Genomic DNA, 18,431 nt, shown 5'->3' with positions numbered 1-18,431 from the left:
GCTGATAGGTGTTTAGATATTTCCATGTTCAAACAGATAGCGGTGTAGATATTTTCATGTTCAAACAGATAGCGGTGTAGATATTTCCATGTTCATACAGATAGCGGTGTGGATATTTCCATGCTTATGCAGATTGCGGTGAAGATGTATGCATGTTTACACAAATAGCGGTGTAGATATTTCCATGTTCAAGCAGATAGCGGTGTAGATATTTCCATGTTTATTCAGATAGCGGTGTAGATATCTCCATCTTAATACAGATGGCGGTGTAGATATTTATATGTTCATACAGATGGCGGTGCAGATATTTCCATTTTCATACAGATAGCGGTGTAGTTATTTCTATGTTCATACAAATAGCGGTGTAGATATTTCAATGTTCATACAGATAGCGGTGTAGATATTTCCATGTTCATACAGATAGCGGTGTAGATATTTCCATGTTCATACAGGTAGTGGTGTAGATATTTCCATGTTCATACAGATAGCGGTGCTGATATTTCCATGTTTATACAGGCAGCAGTGTAGATATTTCCATGTTTATACAGATAGCGGGGTAGATATCTCCTTCTTAATACAGATGGCGGTGTAGATATTTATATGTTCACGCAGATGGCGGTGCAGATATTTCCATGTTCATACAGATGGTGGTGTAGATATTTCCATGTTTATAGATATAGCGGTGTAGTTATTTCCATGTGTAAAGAGATAGCTGTGTAGATATTTCCATGTATATGCAGATAGCTTTGTAGATATTTCCATTTTCATGCAGATAGCGGTGTAGATATTTATATGTTCAAACAGATAGCGGTGTAGATATTTTCATGTTCATACAGATAGCGGTGTAGATATTTCCATATTCGTACAGATAGCGGTGTAGATATTTCCATGTTCATACAGATAGCGGTGTAGATATTTCCATGTTCATACAGATAGCGGTGTAGATATTTCCATGTTCATACAGATCGCGGTGTAGATATTTCTATGTTCATACAGATAGCGGGGCTGATATTTCCACGTTTATACAGGTAGCGGTGTAGATATTTCCATGTTTATACAGATAGCGGTGTAGATATTTCCATGTTTATACAGATAGCGGTGTAGATATTTCCATGTTTATACAGATAGCGGTGTAGATATCTCCTTCTTAATACAGATGGCGGTGTAGACGTTTATATGTTCATACAGATGGCGGTGCAGATATTTCCATGTTCATACAGATTGCGGTGTAGATATTTCCATGTTTATAGAGATAGCGGTGTAATTATTTCCATGTGTAAAGTGATATCTTTCTAGATATTTCCATGTATATGCAGATAGCTGTGTAGATATTTTCATTTTCATGCAGATAGCGGTGTAGATATTTCCATGTTCAAACAGATAGCGGTGTAGATATTTCCATGTTCATACAGATAGCGGTGTAGATATTTCCACGTTCATTCCGATAGCGGTGCTGATATTTCCATGTTTATACACGTAGCGGTGTAGATATTTCCATGTTTATACAGATAGCGGTGTGGATATTTCCATGTTTATACAGATAGCGGCGTAGATATTTCCATGTTTATACAGATAGCGGTGTTGATATCTCCATCTTAATACAGATGGCGGTGTAGATATTTATATGTTCATACAGTTGGCGGTGCAGATATTTCCATGTTCATACAGATGGCGGTGTAGATATTTCCATGTTCATACAGATAGCGGTGTAGTTATTTCCATGTGTAAAGAGATAGCTGTGTAGATATTTCCATGTATATGCAGGTAGCAGTGTAGATATTTCCATTTTCATGCAGATAGCGGTGTAGATATTTCCATGTTCAAACAGATAGTGGTGTAGATATTTCCATGTTCATACAGATAGCGGTGTAGATATTTCCATGTTCATACAGATAGCGGTGTAGATATTTCCATGTTTATACAGATAGCGGTGAAGATGTATGCATGTTTACACAGATAGCGGTGTAGATATTTCCATGTTCATCCAGATGGCTGTGTAGATATATCCATGTTGATACAGATAACGGTTTAGATATTTCCATGTTCATACAGATAGCGGTGTAGATATTTCCATGTTCATCCAGATGGCTGTGTAGATATATCCATGTTCAAAGAGATAGCGGTGTAGATATTTCCATGTTCATACAGATAGCGGTGTAGATATTTCCATGTTCATACAGATAGCAGTGTTGATATTTCCATGTTCATACAGATAGCGGTGTAGATATTTCCATGTTCATACAGATAGCGGTGTAGATATTTCCATGTTCATACAGATAGCAGTGTTGATATTTCCATGTTCATACAGATAGCGATGTAGATATTTCCATGTTCATACAGGTAGCGGTGTAGATATTTCCATGTTCATACAGATAGCGGTGCTGATATTTCCATGTTTATACAGGCAGCGGTGTAGATATTTCTATGTTTATACAGATAGCGGTGTAGATATCTCCTTCTTAATACAGATGGCGGTGTAGATATTTATATGTTCATACAGATGGCGGTGCAGATATTTCCATGTTCATACAGATGGCGGTGTAGATATTTCCATGTTTATAGATATAGCGGTGTAGTTATTTCCATGTGTAAAGAGATAGCTGTGTAGATATTTCCATGTATATGCAGATAGCTTTGTAGATATTTCCATTTTCAGGCAGATAGCGGTGTAGATATTTACATGTTCAAACAGATAGCGGTGTAGATATTTCCATGTTCATTCAGATAGCTTTGTAGATATTTCCATGTTCATACAGATAGCGGTGTAGATATTTCCATGTTCATACAGATAGCGGTGTAGATATTTCCATGTTCATACACATAGCGGTGCTTGTATTTCCATGTTTATACATGTAGCGGTGTAGATATTTCCATGTTTATACAGATAGCAGTGTATATATTTCCATGTTTATACAGATAGCGGTGTAGATATTTCCATGTTTATTCAGATAGCGGTGTAGATATCTCCATCTTAATACAGATGGCGGTGTAGATATTTATATGTTCATACAGATAGCGGTGTAGATATTTCCATGTTTATACAGATAGCGGTGTAGATATTTCCATGTTCAAACAGATAGCGGTGTAGATATTTCCATGTTTATACAGATAGCGGTGAAGATGTATCCATGTTTACACAGATAGCCGTGTAGATATTTCCATGTTCATACAGATAGCGGTGTAGATATTTCCATGTTCATCCAGATGGCTGTGTAGATATATCCATGTTCATACAGATGGCGTTGAAGATATTTCCATGTTCATACAGATAGCGGTGTAGGTATTTCCATGTGTAAAGAGATAGCTGTGTAGATATTTCCATGTAAATGCAGATAGCTGTGTAGATATTTCCATTTTCATGCAGATAGCGGTTTAGATATTTCCATGTTCATACAGATAGCGGTGCTGATATTTCCATGTTTATACAGGTAGCTGTGTAGATATTTCCATGTTCATACAGATAGCGGAGTAGACATTTCCATGTTTATACCGATAGAGGTGTAGATATTTCCTTCTTAATACAGATGGCGGTGTAGATATTTATATGTTCATACAGATGGCGGTGCAGGTATTTCCATGTTCATACATATGGCGGTGTAGATATTTCCATGTTTATAGAGATAGCGGTGTAGTTATTTCCATGTGTATAGAGATAGTTTGTAGATATTTCCGTGTATATGCAGATAGCTGTGTAGATATTTCTATTTTCATGCAGATAGCGGTTTAGATATTTCCATGTTCAAACAGATTGCGGTGTAGATATTTCCATGTTCATACAGATAGCGGTGTAGATATTTCCATGTTTATTCAGATAGCCGTGTAGATATCTCCTTCTTAATACAGATGGCGGTGTAGATATTTATATGTTCATACAGATGGCGGTGCAGATATTTCCATATTCATACAGATGGGGGTGTAGATATTTCCATGTTCATACAGATAGCGGTGTAGTTATTTCCATGTGTAAAGAGATAGCTGTGTAGATATTTCCATGTATATGCAGATAGCTATGTAGATATTTCCATTTTCATGCTGATAGTGGTTTAGATATTTCCATGTTCAAACAGATAGCGGTGTAGATATTTCCATGTTCAAACAGAGAGCGGTGTAGATATTTCCATGTTCAAACAGATAGCGGTGTAGATATTTCCATGTACAAACAGATAGAGGTGTAGATATTTCCATGTTCATACAGATAGCAGTGTAGATATTACCATGCTTATGCAGATTGCGGTGAAGAAGTATACATGTTTACACAAATAGCGGTGTAGATATTTCCATGTTCATGCAGATAGCGGTGTACATATTTCCATGTTTATTCAGATAGCGGTGTAGATATCTCCATCTTAATACAGATGGCGGTGTAGATATTTATATGTTCATACAGATGGCGGTGCAGATATTTCCATGTTCATACAGATGGCGGTGTAGATATTTCCATGTTCATACAGATAGCGGTGTAGATATTTCCATGTTCATACAGATAGCGGTGTAGATATTTCCATGTTCATACAGATAGCGGTGTAGATATTTCCATGTTCATACAGGTAGCGGTGTAGATATTTCCATGTTCATACAGATAGCGGTGCTGATATTTCCATGTTTATACAGGCAGCAGTGTAGATATTTCCATGTTTATACAGATAGCGGTGTAGATATCTCCATGTTCATACAGATAGAGGGGCTGTTATTTCCATGTTCATACAGATAGCGGTGCTGATATTTCCATGTTTATACAGGTAGCGGTGTAGATATTTACATGTTTATACAGATAGAGGTGTAGTTATTTCCATGTTTATACAGATAGCGGTGTAGATATTTCCAGGTTTACACAGATAGCGGTGTAGATATTTCCAAGTTTATACAGATAGCGGTGAATATATCTCCGTTTTAATACAGATGGCGGTGTAGATATTTATATGTTCATTGAGATGGCGGTGCAGATATTTCCATGTTCATACAGATGGCGGTGTAGATATTTCCATGTTTATAGAGATAGCGGTGTAGTTATTTCCATGTGTAAAGAGATATCTTTGTAGATATTTCCATGTATATGCAGATAGCTGTGTAGATATTTCTATTTTCATGCAGATAGCGGTTTAGATATTTCCATGTTCAAACAGATTGCGGTGTAGATATTTCCATGTTCATACAGATAGCGGTGTAGATATTTCCATGTTTATACAGGTAGCGGTGAAGATGTATGCATGTTGACACACATAGCGGTGTAGATATTTCCATGTTCATACAGATCGCGGTGTAGATATTTCCATGTTCATCCAGATGGCTGTGTAGACATATCCATGTTCATACAGATGGCGGTGAAGATATTTCCATGTTCATACAGATAGCGGTGTAGATATTTCCATGTTCATACAGATAGTGGTGTAGATATTTCCATGTTCATACAGATAGCGGTGTAGATATTTCCATGTTCATAGAGATAGTGGTGTAGATATTTCCATGTTCATACAGATAGCGGTGCTGATATTTCCATGTTTATTCAGGTAGTGGTGTAGATATTTCCATGTTTATACAGATAGCGGTGTAGATATTTCCAGGTTTATACAGATAGCGGTGTAGATATTTACACGTTTATACAGATAGCGGTGAAGATATCTCCATCTAAATACAGATGGCGGTGCAGAAATTTATATGCTCATACAGATGGCAGTGCAGACATTTCCATGTTCATACAGATGGCGGTGTAGATATTTCCATGTTTATAAAGATAGCGGTGTAGTTATTTCTCTCTGTAAAGAGATAGCTTTGTAGATATTTCCATGTATATGCAGATAGCTGTGTAGATATTTCTATTTTCATGCAGATAGCGGTTTAGATATTTCCATGTTCAAACAGATAGCGGTGTGGATATTTCCATGTTCATACAGATAGCGGTGTAGATATTTCCATGTTTATACAGATAGCGGTGAAATGTATGCATGTTTACACAGATAGCGGTGTAGATATTTCCATGTTCATACAGATCGCGGTGTAGATATTTCCATGTTCATCCAGATGGCTGTGTAGTCATATCCGTGTTCATACATATGGCGGTGAAGGTATTTCCATGTTCATACAGATAACGGTGTAGATATTTCCATGTTCACAGATAACGGTGTAGATAATTCCATGTTCATCCAGATGGCTGTGTAGACATATCCATGTCCATACAGATTGCGGTGAAGATAATTCCATGTTCATACATCTAGCGGTGTAGATATTTCCATGTTCATACAGATAGTGGTGTAGATATTTCCATGTTCATACACATAGAGTGGCTGATATTTCCATGTTCATACAGATAGCGGTATAGATATTTCCATGTTCATACAGATAGCGGTGCTGATATTTCCATGTTTATACATGTAGCGGTGTAGATATTTCCAAGTTTATACAGATAGCGGTGTAGAGATTTCCATGTTTATACAGATAGCGTTGTAGATATTTCCATGTTTATTCTGATAGCGGTGTAGATATCTCCATCTTAATACAGATGGCGGTGTAGATATTTATATGTTCATACAGATGGCGGTGCAGATATTTCCATGTTCATACAGATGGCGGTGTAGATATTTCCATGTTCATACAGATAGCGGTGTAAATTTTTCCATGTTCATAGAGATAGCGGTGTAGATATTTCCATGTTCATACAGATAGAGGGGCTGATATTTCCATGTTCATACAGATAGCGGTGCTGATATTTCCATGTTTATACAGGTAGTGGTGTAGATATTTCCATGTTTATACAGGTAGCAGTGTAGATATTTCCATGTTTATACAGATAGCAGTGCAGATATTTCCATGTTTATACAGATAGCGGTGTAGATATTTCCATGTTTATACAGATAGCGGTGTAGATATCTCCTTCTTAATACAGATGGCGGTGTAGATATTCAAATGTTCATACAGATGGCGGTGCAGATATTTCCATGTTCATACAGATGGCGGTGTAAATATTACCATGTTCATACAGATAGCGGTGTAGTTATTTCCATGTGTAAAGAGATCGCTGTGTAGGTATTTCCATGTATATGCAGATATCTGTGTAGATATTTCCATTTTCACGCTGATAGCGGTTTAGATATTTCCATGTTCAAACAGATAGCGGTGTAGATATCTCCATGTTCATACAGATAGCGGTGTAGATATTTCCATGCTTATGCAGATTGCGGTGAAGATGTATGCATGTTTACACAAATAGCGGTGTAGATATTTCCATGTTCATGCAGATGGCTGTGTTGATATATCCATGTTCATACAGATAGCGGTTTAGATATTTCCATGTTCATACAGATAGTGGTGTAGATATTTCCATGTTCATACAGATAGCGGTGTAGATATTTCCATGTTTATAAAGATAGCGGTGTAGTTATTTCTCTCTGTAAAGAGATAGCTTTGTAGATATTTCCATGTATATGCAGATAGCTGTGTAGATATTTCTATTTTCATGCAGATAGCGGTTTAGATATTTCCATGTTCAAACAGATAGCGGTGTGGATATTTCCATGTTCATACAGATAGCGGTGTAGATATTTCCATGTTTATACAGATAGCGGTGAAATGTATGCATGTTTACACAGATAGCGGTGCAGATATTTCCATGTTCATACAGATCGCGGTGTAGATATTTCCATGTTCATCCAGATGGCTGTGTAGATATTTCCATGTTCATACAGATAGCGGTTTAGATATTTCCATGTTCATACAGATAGTGGTGTAGATATTTCCATGTTCATACAGATAGCGGTGTAGATATTTCCATGTTCATAGAGATAGTGGTGTAGATATTTCCATGTTCATACAGATAGCGGTGCTGATATTTCCATGTTTATTAAGGTAGTGGTGTAGATATTTCCATGTTTATACAGATAGCGGTGTAGATATTTCCAGGTTTATACAGATAGCGGTGTAGATATTTACAAGTTTATACAGATAGCGGTGAAGATATCTCCATCTAAATACAGATGGCGGTGCAGATATTTATATGCTCATACAGATGGCAGTGCAGACATTTCCATGTTCATACAGATGGCGGTGTAGATATTTCCATGTTTATAAAGATAGCGGTGTAGTTATTTCTCTCTGTAAAGAGATAGCTTTGTAGATATTTCCATGTATATGCAGATAGCTGTGTAGATATTTCTATTTTCATGCAGATAGCGGTTTAGATATTTCCATGTTCAAACAGATAGCGGTGTGGATATTTCCATGTTCATACAGATAGCGGTGTAGATATTTCCATGTTTATACAGATAGCGGTGAAATGTATGCATGTTTACACAGATAGCGGTGTAGATATTTCCATGTTCATACAGATCGCGGTGTAGATATTTCCATGTTCATCCAGATGGCTGTGTAGTCATATCCGTGTTCATACATATGGCGGTGAAGTTATTTCCATGTTCATACAGATAACGGTGTAGATATTTCCATGTTCACAGATAGCGGTGTAGATATTTATATGTTCATACAGATGGTGGTGCAGATATTTCCATGTTCATACAGATGGCGGTGTAGATATTTCCATTTTTATAGAGATAGCGGTGTAGTTATTTCCATGTGTAAAGAGATAGCTGTGTAGATATTTCCATGTATACGCAGATAACTGTGTAGATATTTCCATTTTCATGCAGACAGCGGTGTAGATATTTCCATGTTAAAACAGATAGCGGTGTAGATATTTCCATGTTCATACATATAGCGGTGTAGATATTTCCATGTTCATACAGATAGCGGTGTAGATATTACCATGTTCATACAGATAGCGGTGTAGATATTTCCATGTTCATACAGATAGCGGTGCTGATATTTCCATGCTCATACAGGTAGCGGTGTAGATATTTCCATGTTTATACAGATAGCGGTGTAGATATCTCCACCTTAATACAGATGGCGTTGTAGGTATCTCCATCTTAATACAGATGGCGGTGCAGATATTTCCATGTTCATACAGATAGCGGTGTAGCTATTTCCATGTTCATACAGATAGCGGTTTAGATATTTCCATGTTCATCCAGATGGCTGTGTAGATATATCCATGTTCATACAGATAGCGGTGTAGATATATCCATGTTCATACAGATAGCTGTGTAGATATTTCCATATTCATACAGATAGCAGTATAGATATTTCCATGTTCATACAGATAGCGGTGTAGATATTTCCATGTTCATACAGGTAGCGGTGTAGATATTTCCATGTTCATACAGAGAGCGGTGCTGATATTTCCATGTTTATACAGGCAGCGGTGTAGATATTTCCATGTTTATACAGATAGCGGTGTAGATATCTCCTTCTTAATACAGATGGCGGTGTAGATATTTATATGTTCATACAGATGGCGGTGCAGATATTTCCATGTTCATACAGATGGCGGTGTAGATATTTCCATGTTTATAGATATAGCGGTGTAGTTATTTCCATGTGTAAAGAGATAGCTGTGTAGATATTTCCATGTATATGCAGATAGCTTTGTAGATATTTCCATTTTCATGCAAATAGCGCTGTAGATATTTACATGTTCAAACAGATAGCGGTGTAGATATTTCCATGTTCATTCAGATAGCTTTGTAGATATTTCCATGTTCATACAGATAGCGGAGTAGATATTTCCATGTTCATACAGATAGCGGTGTAGATATTTCCATGTTCATACAGATAGTGGTGCTGATATTTCCAAGTTTATACAGATAGCGGTGTAGATCTTTCCATGTTTATACAGATAGCGGTGTAGATATTTCCATGTTCATCCAGATGGCAGTGTAGACATATCCATGTCCATACAGATTGCGGTGAAGATAATTCCATGTTCATACATCTAGCGGTGTAGATATTTCCATGTTCATACAGATAGTGGTGTAGATATTTCCATGTTCATACACATAGAGTCGCTGATATTTCCATGTTCATACAGATAGCGGTGCTGATATTTCCACGTTTATACAGGTAGCTGTGTAGATATTTCCATGTTTATACAGATAGCAGCGTAGATATTTCCATGTTTATACAGATAGCGGTGTAGATATTTCCATGTTTATACAGATAGCAGTGTAGATATCTCCATCTTAATACAGAAGGCGGTGTAGATATTTATATGTTCATACAGATGGCCGTAAAGATATTTCCATGTTCTTACAGATAGCGGTGTAGTTATTTCCATGTGTAAAGAGATAGCTGTGTAGATATTTCCATGTATATGCAGTTAGCTGTGTAGATATTTCCATTTTCATGCAGATAGCGGTTTAGATATTTCCATGTTCAAACAGATAGCGGTGTAGATATTTCCATGTTCATACAGATAGCGTTGTAGATATTTCCATGTTTATGCAGATAGCGGTTAAGATGTATGCATGTTTACACAGATAGTGGTGTAGATATTTCCATGTTCATACAGATAGCGGTGTAGATATTTCCATGTTCATCCAGATGGCTGTGTAGATATATCCATGTTCATGCAGATAGCGGTGTAGATATTTCCATGTTCATACAGATAGTGGTGTAGATATTTCCATGTTCATACAGATAGCGGTTTAGCTATTTCCATGTTCATACAGATAGCGGTGTAGATATTTCCATGTTCGTACAGATAGCGGTGTAGATATTTCCATGTTCATACAGATAGCTGTGCTGATATTTCCATGTTTATACAGGTAGCGGTGTAGATATTTCCATGTTTATACAGATAGCGGTGTAGATATTTCCATGTTTATACAGATAGCGGTGTCGATATTTCCAGGTTTATACAGATAGCGGTGTAGATATCTCCATCTTAATACAGATGGCGTTGTAGATATTTATATGTTCATATAGAAGGCGGTGCAGATATTTCCATATTCATACAGATGGCGGTGTAGATATTTCCATGTTTATAGATATAGCAGTGTAGTTATTTCCATGTGTAAAGAGATAGCTGTGTAGATATTTACATGTATATGCAGATAGCTTTGTAGATATTTCCATTTTCATGCATATAGCGGTGTAGATATTTACATGTTCAAACAGATAGCGGTGTAGATATTTCCATGTTCATTCAGATAGCTTTGTAGATATTTCCATGTTCATACAGATAGCGGTGTAGATATTTCCATGTTCATACAGATAGCGGTTTAGATATTTCCATGTTCATACAGATAGCGGTGCTGATATTTCCATGTTTATTCCGATAGCGGTGTAGGTCTTTCCATGTTTATACAGATAGCGGTGTAGATATTTCCAGGTTTATACAGATAGCGGAGTAGATATCTCCATCTTAATACAGATGGCGGTGTAGATATTTATATGTTCATACAGATGGCGGTGCAGATATTTCCATGTTCATACAGATGGCGGTGTAGATGTTTCCATGTTTATAGAGATAGCGGTGTAGTTATTTCCATGTGTAAAGAGATAGCTTTATAGATATTTCCATGTAAATGCAGATTGCTTTGTAGATATTTCCATTTTCATGCTGATAGCGGTTTAGATATTTCCATGTTCAAAGAGATAGCGGTGTAGATATTTCCATGTTCATACAGCTAGCGGTGTAGATACTTCCTTGCTTATGCAGATTGCGGTGAAGACGTATGCATGTCTACAAAAATAGCGGTGTAGATATTTCCATGTTCATGCAGATAGCGGTGTAGATATTTCCATGTTCATAGAGATAGCGGTGTAGGTATTTCCATGTTCATACAGATAGCTGTGCTGATATTTCCGTATTTCTACAGGTAGCGGTGTACATATTTCCATGTTTATACAGATAGCGGTGTAGATATTTCCATGTTTATACAGATAGCCGTGTAGATATTTCCAGGTTTATACAGATAGCAGTGTAGATATCTCCTTCTTAATACAGGTGGCGGTGCAGATATTTATATGTTCATACAGATGGCGTTGCAGATATTTCCATGTTCATACAGATGGCGGTGTAGATATTTCCATGTTTATAGAGATAGCGGTGTAGTTATTTCCATGTGTAAAGAGATAGCTGTGTAGATATTTCCATGTATATGCAGATAACTGTGTAGATATTTCCATTTTCATGCAGACAGCGGTGTAGATATTTCCATGTTAAAACAGATAGCGGTGTAGATATTTCCATGTTCATACATATAGCGGTGTAGATATTTCCATGTTCATACAGATAGCGGTGTAGATATTTCCATGTTCATACAGATAGCGGTGTAGATATTTCCATGTTCATACAGGTAGCGGTGCTGATATTTCCATGCTCATACAGGTAGCGGTGTAGATATTTCCATGTTTATAGAGATAGCGGTGTAGATATTTCCATGTTTATACAGATAGCGGTGTAGATATTTCCATGTTTATACAGATAGCGGTGTAGATATCTCCACCTTAATACAGATGGCGGTGTAGATATCTCCATCTTAATACAGATGGCGGTGCAGATATTTCCATGTTCATACAGATAGCGGTGTAGCTATTTCCATGTTCATACCGATAGCGGTGTAGATATTTCCATGTTCATCCAGATGGCTGTGTAGACATATCCATGTTCATACAGATGGCGGTGAAGATAATTCCTTGTTCATACATCTAGCGGTGTAGATATTTCCATGTTCATACAGATAGTGGTGTAGATATTTCCATGTTCATACACATAGAGGGGCTGATATTTCCATGTTCATACAGATAGCGGTGCTGATATTTCCACGTTTATACAGGTAGCGGTGTAGATATTTCCATGTTTATACAGATAGCGGTGTAGATATTTCCATGTTTATACAGATAGCGGTGTAGATATTTCCATGTTTATACAGATAGCTGTGTAGATATCTCCATCTTAATACAGAAGGCGGTGTAGATATTTATATGTTCATACAGATGGCCGTAAAGATATTTCCATGTTCTTACACATAGCGGTGTAGTTATTTCCATGTGTAAAGAGATAGCTGAGTAGATATTTCCATGTATATGCAGTTAGCTGTGTACATATTTCCATTTTCATGCAGATAGCGGTTTAGATATTTCCATGTTCAAACAGATAGCGGTGTAGATATTTCCATGTTAATACAGATAGCGGTGTAGATATTTCCATGTTTATACAGATAGCGGTGAAGATGTATGCATGTTTACACAGATAGTGGTGTAGATATTTCCATGTTCATACAGATAGCGGTGTAGATATTTCCATGTTCATCCAGATGGCTGTGTAGATATATCCATGTTCATACAGATAGTGGTGTAGATATTTCCATGTTCATACAGATAGCGGTGTAGATATTTCCATGTTCATACATATAGCGGTGTAGATATTTCCATGTTCATAAAGATAGCTGTGCTGATATTTCCATGTTTATACAGGTAGCGGTGTACATATTTCCATGTTTATACAGATAGCGGTGTAGATATTTCCATGTTTTTACAGATAGCGGTGTCGATATTTCCAGGTTTATACAGATAGCGGTTTAGATATCTCCATCTTAATACAGATGGCGGTGTAGATATTTATATGTTCATATAGAAGGCGGTGCAGATATTTCCATATTCATACAGATGGCGGTTTAGATATTTCCATGTTTATAGAGATAGCGGTGTAGTTATTTCCATGTGTAAAGAGATAGCTTTGTAGACAATTCCATGTATATGCAGAACGCTGTGTAGATATTTCCATTTTCATGCAGATAGCGGAGTAGATATTTCCATGTTCAAACAGATAGCGGTGTAGATATTTCCATGTTCATACAGATAGCGGTGTAGATATGTCCATGTTTATACAGATAGCGGTGAAGATGTATGCAAGTTTAGACAGATAGCGGTGTATATATTTCCATGTTCATACAGATAGCTCTGTTGATATTTCCATGTTCATCCAGATGGCTGTGTAGATATATCCATGTTCATACAGATGGCGGTGAAGATATTTCCATGTTCATACAGATAGCAGTGTTGATATTTCCATGTTCATACAGATAGCGGTGTAGATATTTCCATGTTCATACAGATAGCTGTGTTGCTATTTCCATGTTCATACAGATAGCGGTGTAGATATTTCCATGTTCATCCAGATGGCTGTGTAGATATATCGATGTTCGTACAGATGGCGGTGAAGATAATTCCATGTTCATACAGATAGCGGTGTAGATATTTCCATGTTTATACAGATAGTGGTGTAGATATTTCCATGTTCTTGCAGATAGCGGTGAAGCTATTTCCATGTTCATACAGATAGCGGTGTAGATGTTTCCATGTTCATCCAGATGGCTGTGTAGATATATCCATGTTCATACAGATGGCATTGCAGATATTTCCATGTTCATACGGACAGCGGTGTAGATATTTCCATGTTCATACAGATAGCGGTGTAGATATTTCCATGTTCATACAGATAGAGGGGCTGATATTTCCATGTTCATACAGATAGCGGTGCTGATATTTCCATGCTTATACAGGTAGCGGGGTAGATATTTCCATGTTTATACAGATAGCGGTGTAGATATTTCCATGTATATACAGATTGCGGTGTAGATATTTCCATGTTTATACAGATAGCGGTGTAGATATCTCCATCTTAATACAGACGGCCGTGTAGATATTTATATGTTCATACAGATGGCAGTGCAGATATTTCCATGTTCATACAGATAGCGGTGTAGATATTTCCATGTTCATACAGATAGAGGGGCTGATATTTCCATGTTCATACAGATAGCGGTGCTGATATTTCAATGTTTATACAGGTAGCGGGGTAGATATTTCCATGTTTATACAGATAGCGGTGTAGATATTTCCATGTTTATACAGATAGCGGAGTAGATAATTCCATTTTCAAACAGATAGCTGTGTAGATATTTCCATGTTCATGCAGATAGCAGTTTAGATATTTCCATGTTTATACAGATAGCGGTGAAGATGTATGCATGTTTACACAGATAGCGGTGTAGATATTTCCGTGTTCATACAGATACCGGAGTAGATATTTCCATGTTCATCCAGATGGCTGTGTAGATATATCCATGTTCATACAGATGGCGTTGAAGATATTTCCATGTTGATACAGATAGCGGTGTAGTTATTTCCATGTGTAAAGAGATAGGTGTGTAGATATTTCCATGTAAATGAAGATAGCTGTGTAGATATTTCCATTTTCATGCAGATAGCGGTTTAGATATTTCCATGTTCAAACAGATAGCGGTGTAGATATTTCCATGTTCATAGAGATAGCGGTGTAGATATTTCCATGTTCATACAGATAGCGGTGCTGATATTTCCATGTTTATACAGGTAGCGGTGTAGATATTTCCCTGTTTATACAGGTAGCGGTGTAGGTATTTCCATGTTTATACAGATAGTGGTGTAGATATTTCCAAGTTTACAGAGAGCGGTGAAGTTATCTCCATCTTTATCCAGATGGCGGTGTAGATATTTATATGTTCATACAGATGGCGATGCAGATATTTCCATGTTCATACAGATGGCGCTGTAGATATTTCCATGTTTATAGAGATAGCGGTGTAGTTATTTCCATGTGTATAGAGGTAGCTTTGTTGATATTTCCGAGTATATGCAGATAGCTGTGCAGATATTTCTATTTTCATGCAGATAGCGGTTTAGATATTTCCATGTTCAAACAGATAGCGGTGTAGATATTTCCATGTTCATACAGATAGCGGTGTAGATATTTCCATGTTTATACAGATAGCGGTGAAGATGTATGCATGTTTACACAGATAGCGGTGTAGATATTTCCATGTTCATACAGATCGCGGTGTACATATTTCCATGTTCATCCAGATGGCTGTGTAGACATATCCGTGTTCATACATATGGCGGTGAAGGTATTTCCATGTTCATACAGATAACGGTGTAGATATTTCCATGTTCACAGATAGCGGTGTAGATATTTCCATGTTCATACAGATGGCTGTGTAGATATATCCATGTTCATACAGATGGCTTTGAAGATATTTCCATGTTCATACAGATAGCGGTGTAGATATTTCCATGTTCATACAGATAGCGGTGTAGATATTTCCATGTTAATACAGATAGCGGTGCTGATATTTCCATGTTTATACAGGTAGCGGTGTAGATATTTCCATGTTTATACACATAGCGGTGTAGATATTTCCATGTTTATACAGATAGCGGTGTAGATATTTCCATGTTCATACAGATAGCGGTGTAGATATCTCCTTCTTCATACAGATGGCGGTGCAGATATTTATATGTTCATACACATGGCGGTGCAGATATTTCCATGTTCGTACAGATGGCGGTGTAGATATTTCGATGTTTATAGAGATAGCGGTGTCGTTATTTCCATGTGTAAAGAGATAGCTGTGTAGATATTTCCATGTATATGCAGATAGCTGTGTAGATATTTCCATTTTCATGCAGACAGCGGTGTAGATATTTCCGAGTTCAAAAAGATACCGGTGTAGATATTTCCATGTTCATACAGATAGCGGTGTAGATATTTCCATGTTCATACAGATAGCGGTGTAGATATTTCCATGTTCATACAGATAGTGGTGTAGATATTTCCATGTTCATACACATAGAGGGGCTGATATTTCCATGTTCATACAGATAGCGGTGCTGATATTTCCACGTTTATACAGGTAGCGGTGTAGATATTTCCATGTTTATACAGATAGCGGTGTAGATATTTCCATGTTTATACAGATAGCGGTGTAGATATTTCCATGTTTATACAGATAGCTGTGTAGATATCTCCATCTTAATACAGAAGGCGGTGTAGATATTTATATGTTCATACAGATGGCCGTAAAGATATTTCCATGATCTTACACATAGCGGTGTAGTTATTTCCATGTGTAAAGAGATAGCTGAGTAGATATTTCCATGTATATGCAGTTAGCTGTGTAGATATTTCCATTTTCATGCAGATAGCGGTTTAGATATTTCCATGTTCAAACAGATAGCGGTGTAGATATTTCCATGTTCATACAGATAGCGGTGTAGATATTTCCATGTTTATACAGATAGCGGTGAAGATGTATGCATGTTTACACAGATAGTGGTGTAGATATTTCCATGTTCATACAGATAGCGGTGTAGATATTTCCATGTTCATCCAGATGGCTGTGTAGATATATCCATGTTCATACAGATAGTGGTGTAGATATTTCCATGTTCATACAGATAGCGGTGTAGATACTTCCATGTTCATACAGATAGCGGTGTAGATATTTCCATGTTCATACAGATAGCTGTGCTGATATTTCCATGTTTATACAGGTAGCGGTGTACATATTTCCATGTTTATACAGATAGCGGTGTAGATATTTCCATGTTTTTACAGATAGCGGTGTCGATATTTCCAGGTTTATAGAGATAGCGGTTTAGATATCTCCATCTTAATACAGATGGCGGTGTAGATATTTATATGTTCATATAGAAGGCGGTGCAGATATTTCCATATTCATACAGATGGCGGTTTAGATATTTCCATGTTTATAGAGATAGCGGTGTAGTTATTTCCATGTGTAAAGAGATAGCTTTGTAGACAATTCCATGTATATGCAGAACGCTGTGTAGATATTTCCATTTTCATGCAGATAGCGGAGTAGATATTTCCATGTTCAAACAGATAGCGGTGTAGATATTTCCATGTTCATACAGATAGCGGTGTAGATATTTCCATGTTTATACAGATAGCGGTGAAGATGTATGCAAGTTTAGACAGATAGCGGTGTATATATTTCCATGTTCATACAGATAGCTCTGTTGATATTTCCATGTTCATCCAGATGGCTGTGTAGATATATCCATGTTCATACAGATGGCGGTGAAGATATTTCCATGTTCATACAGATAGCAGTGTTGATATTTCCATGTTCATACAGATAGCGGTGTAGATATTTCCATGTTCATACAGATAGCTGTGTAGCTATTTCCATGTTCATACAGATAGCGGTGTAGATATTTCCATGTTCATCCAGATGGCTGTGTAGATATATCGATGTTCGTACAGATGGCGGTGAAGATAATTCCATGTTCATACAGATAGCGGTGTAGATATTTCCATGTTTATACAGATAGTGGTGTAGATATTTCCATGTTCTTGCAGATAGCGGTGAAGCTATTTCCATGTTCATACAGATAGCGGTGTAGATGTTTCCATGTTCATCCAGATGGCTGTGTAGATATATCCATGTTCATACAGATGGCATTGCAGATATTTCCATGTTCATACGGACAGCGGTGTAGATATTTCCATGTTCATACAGATAGCGGTGTAGATATTTCCATGTTCATACAGATAGAGCGGCTGATATTTCCATGTTCATTCAGATAGCGGTGTTGATATTTCCATGCTTATACAGGTAGCGGGGTAGATATTTCCATGTTTATACAGATAGCGGTGTAGATATTTCCATGTATATACAGATTGCGGTGTAGATATTTCCATGTTTATACAGATAGCGGTGTAGATATCTCCATCTTAATACAGACGGCCG

Source organism: Gorilla gorilla, chromosome 10, assembly GCF_029281585.2.
Source record: "Gorilla gorilla gorilla isolate KB3781 chromosome 10, NHGRI_mGorGor1-v2.1_pri, whole genome shotgun sequence".
NCBI lineage: Eukaryota > Metazoa > Chordata > Mammalia > Primates > Hominidae > Gorilla > Gorilla gorilla.
Note: the sequence above shows the minus strand (reverse complement) of the source record.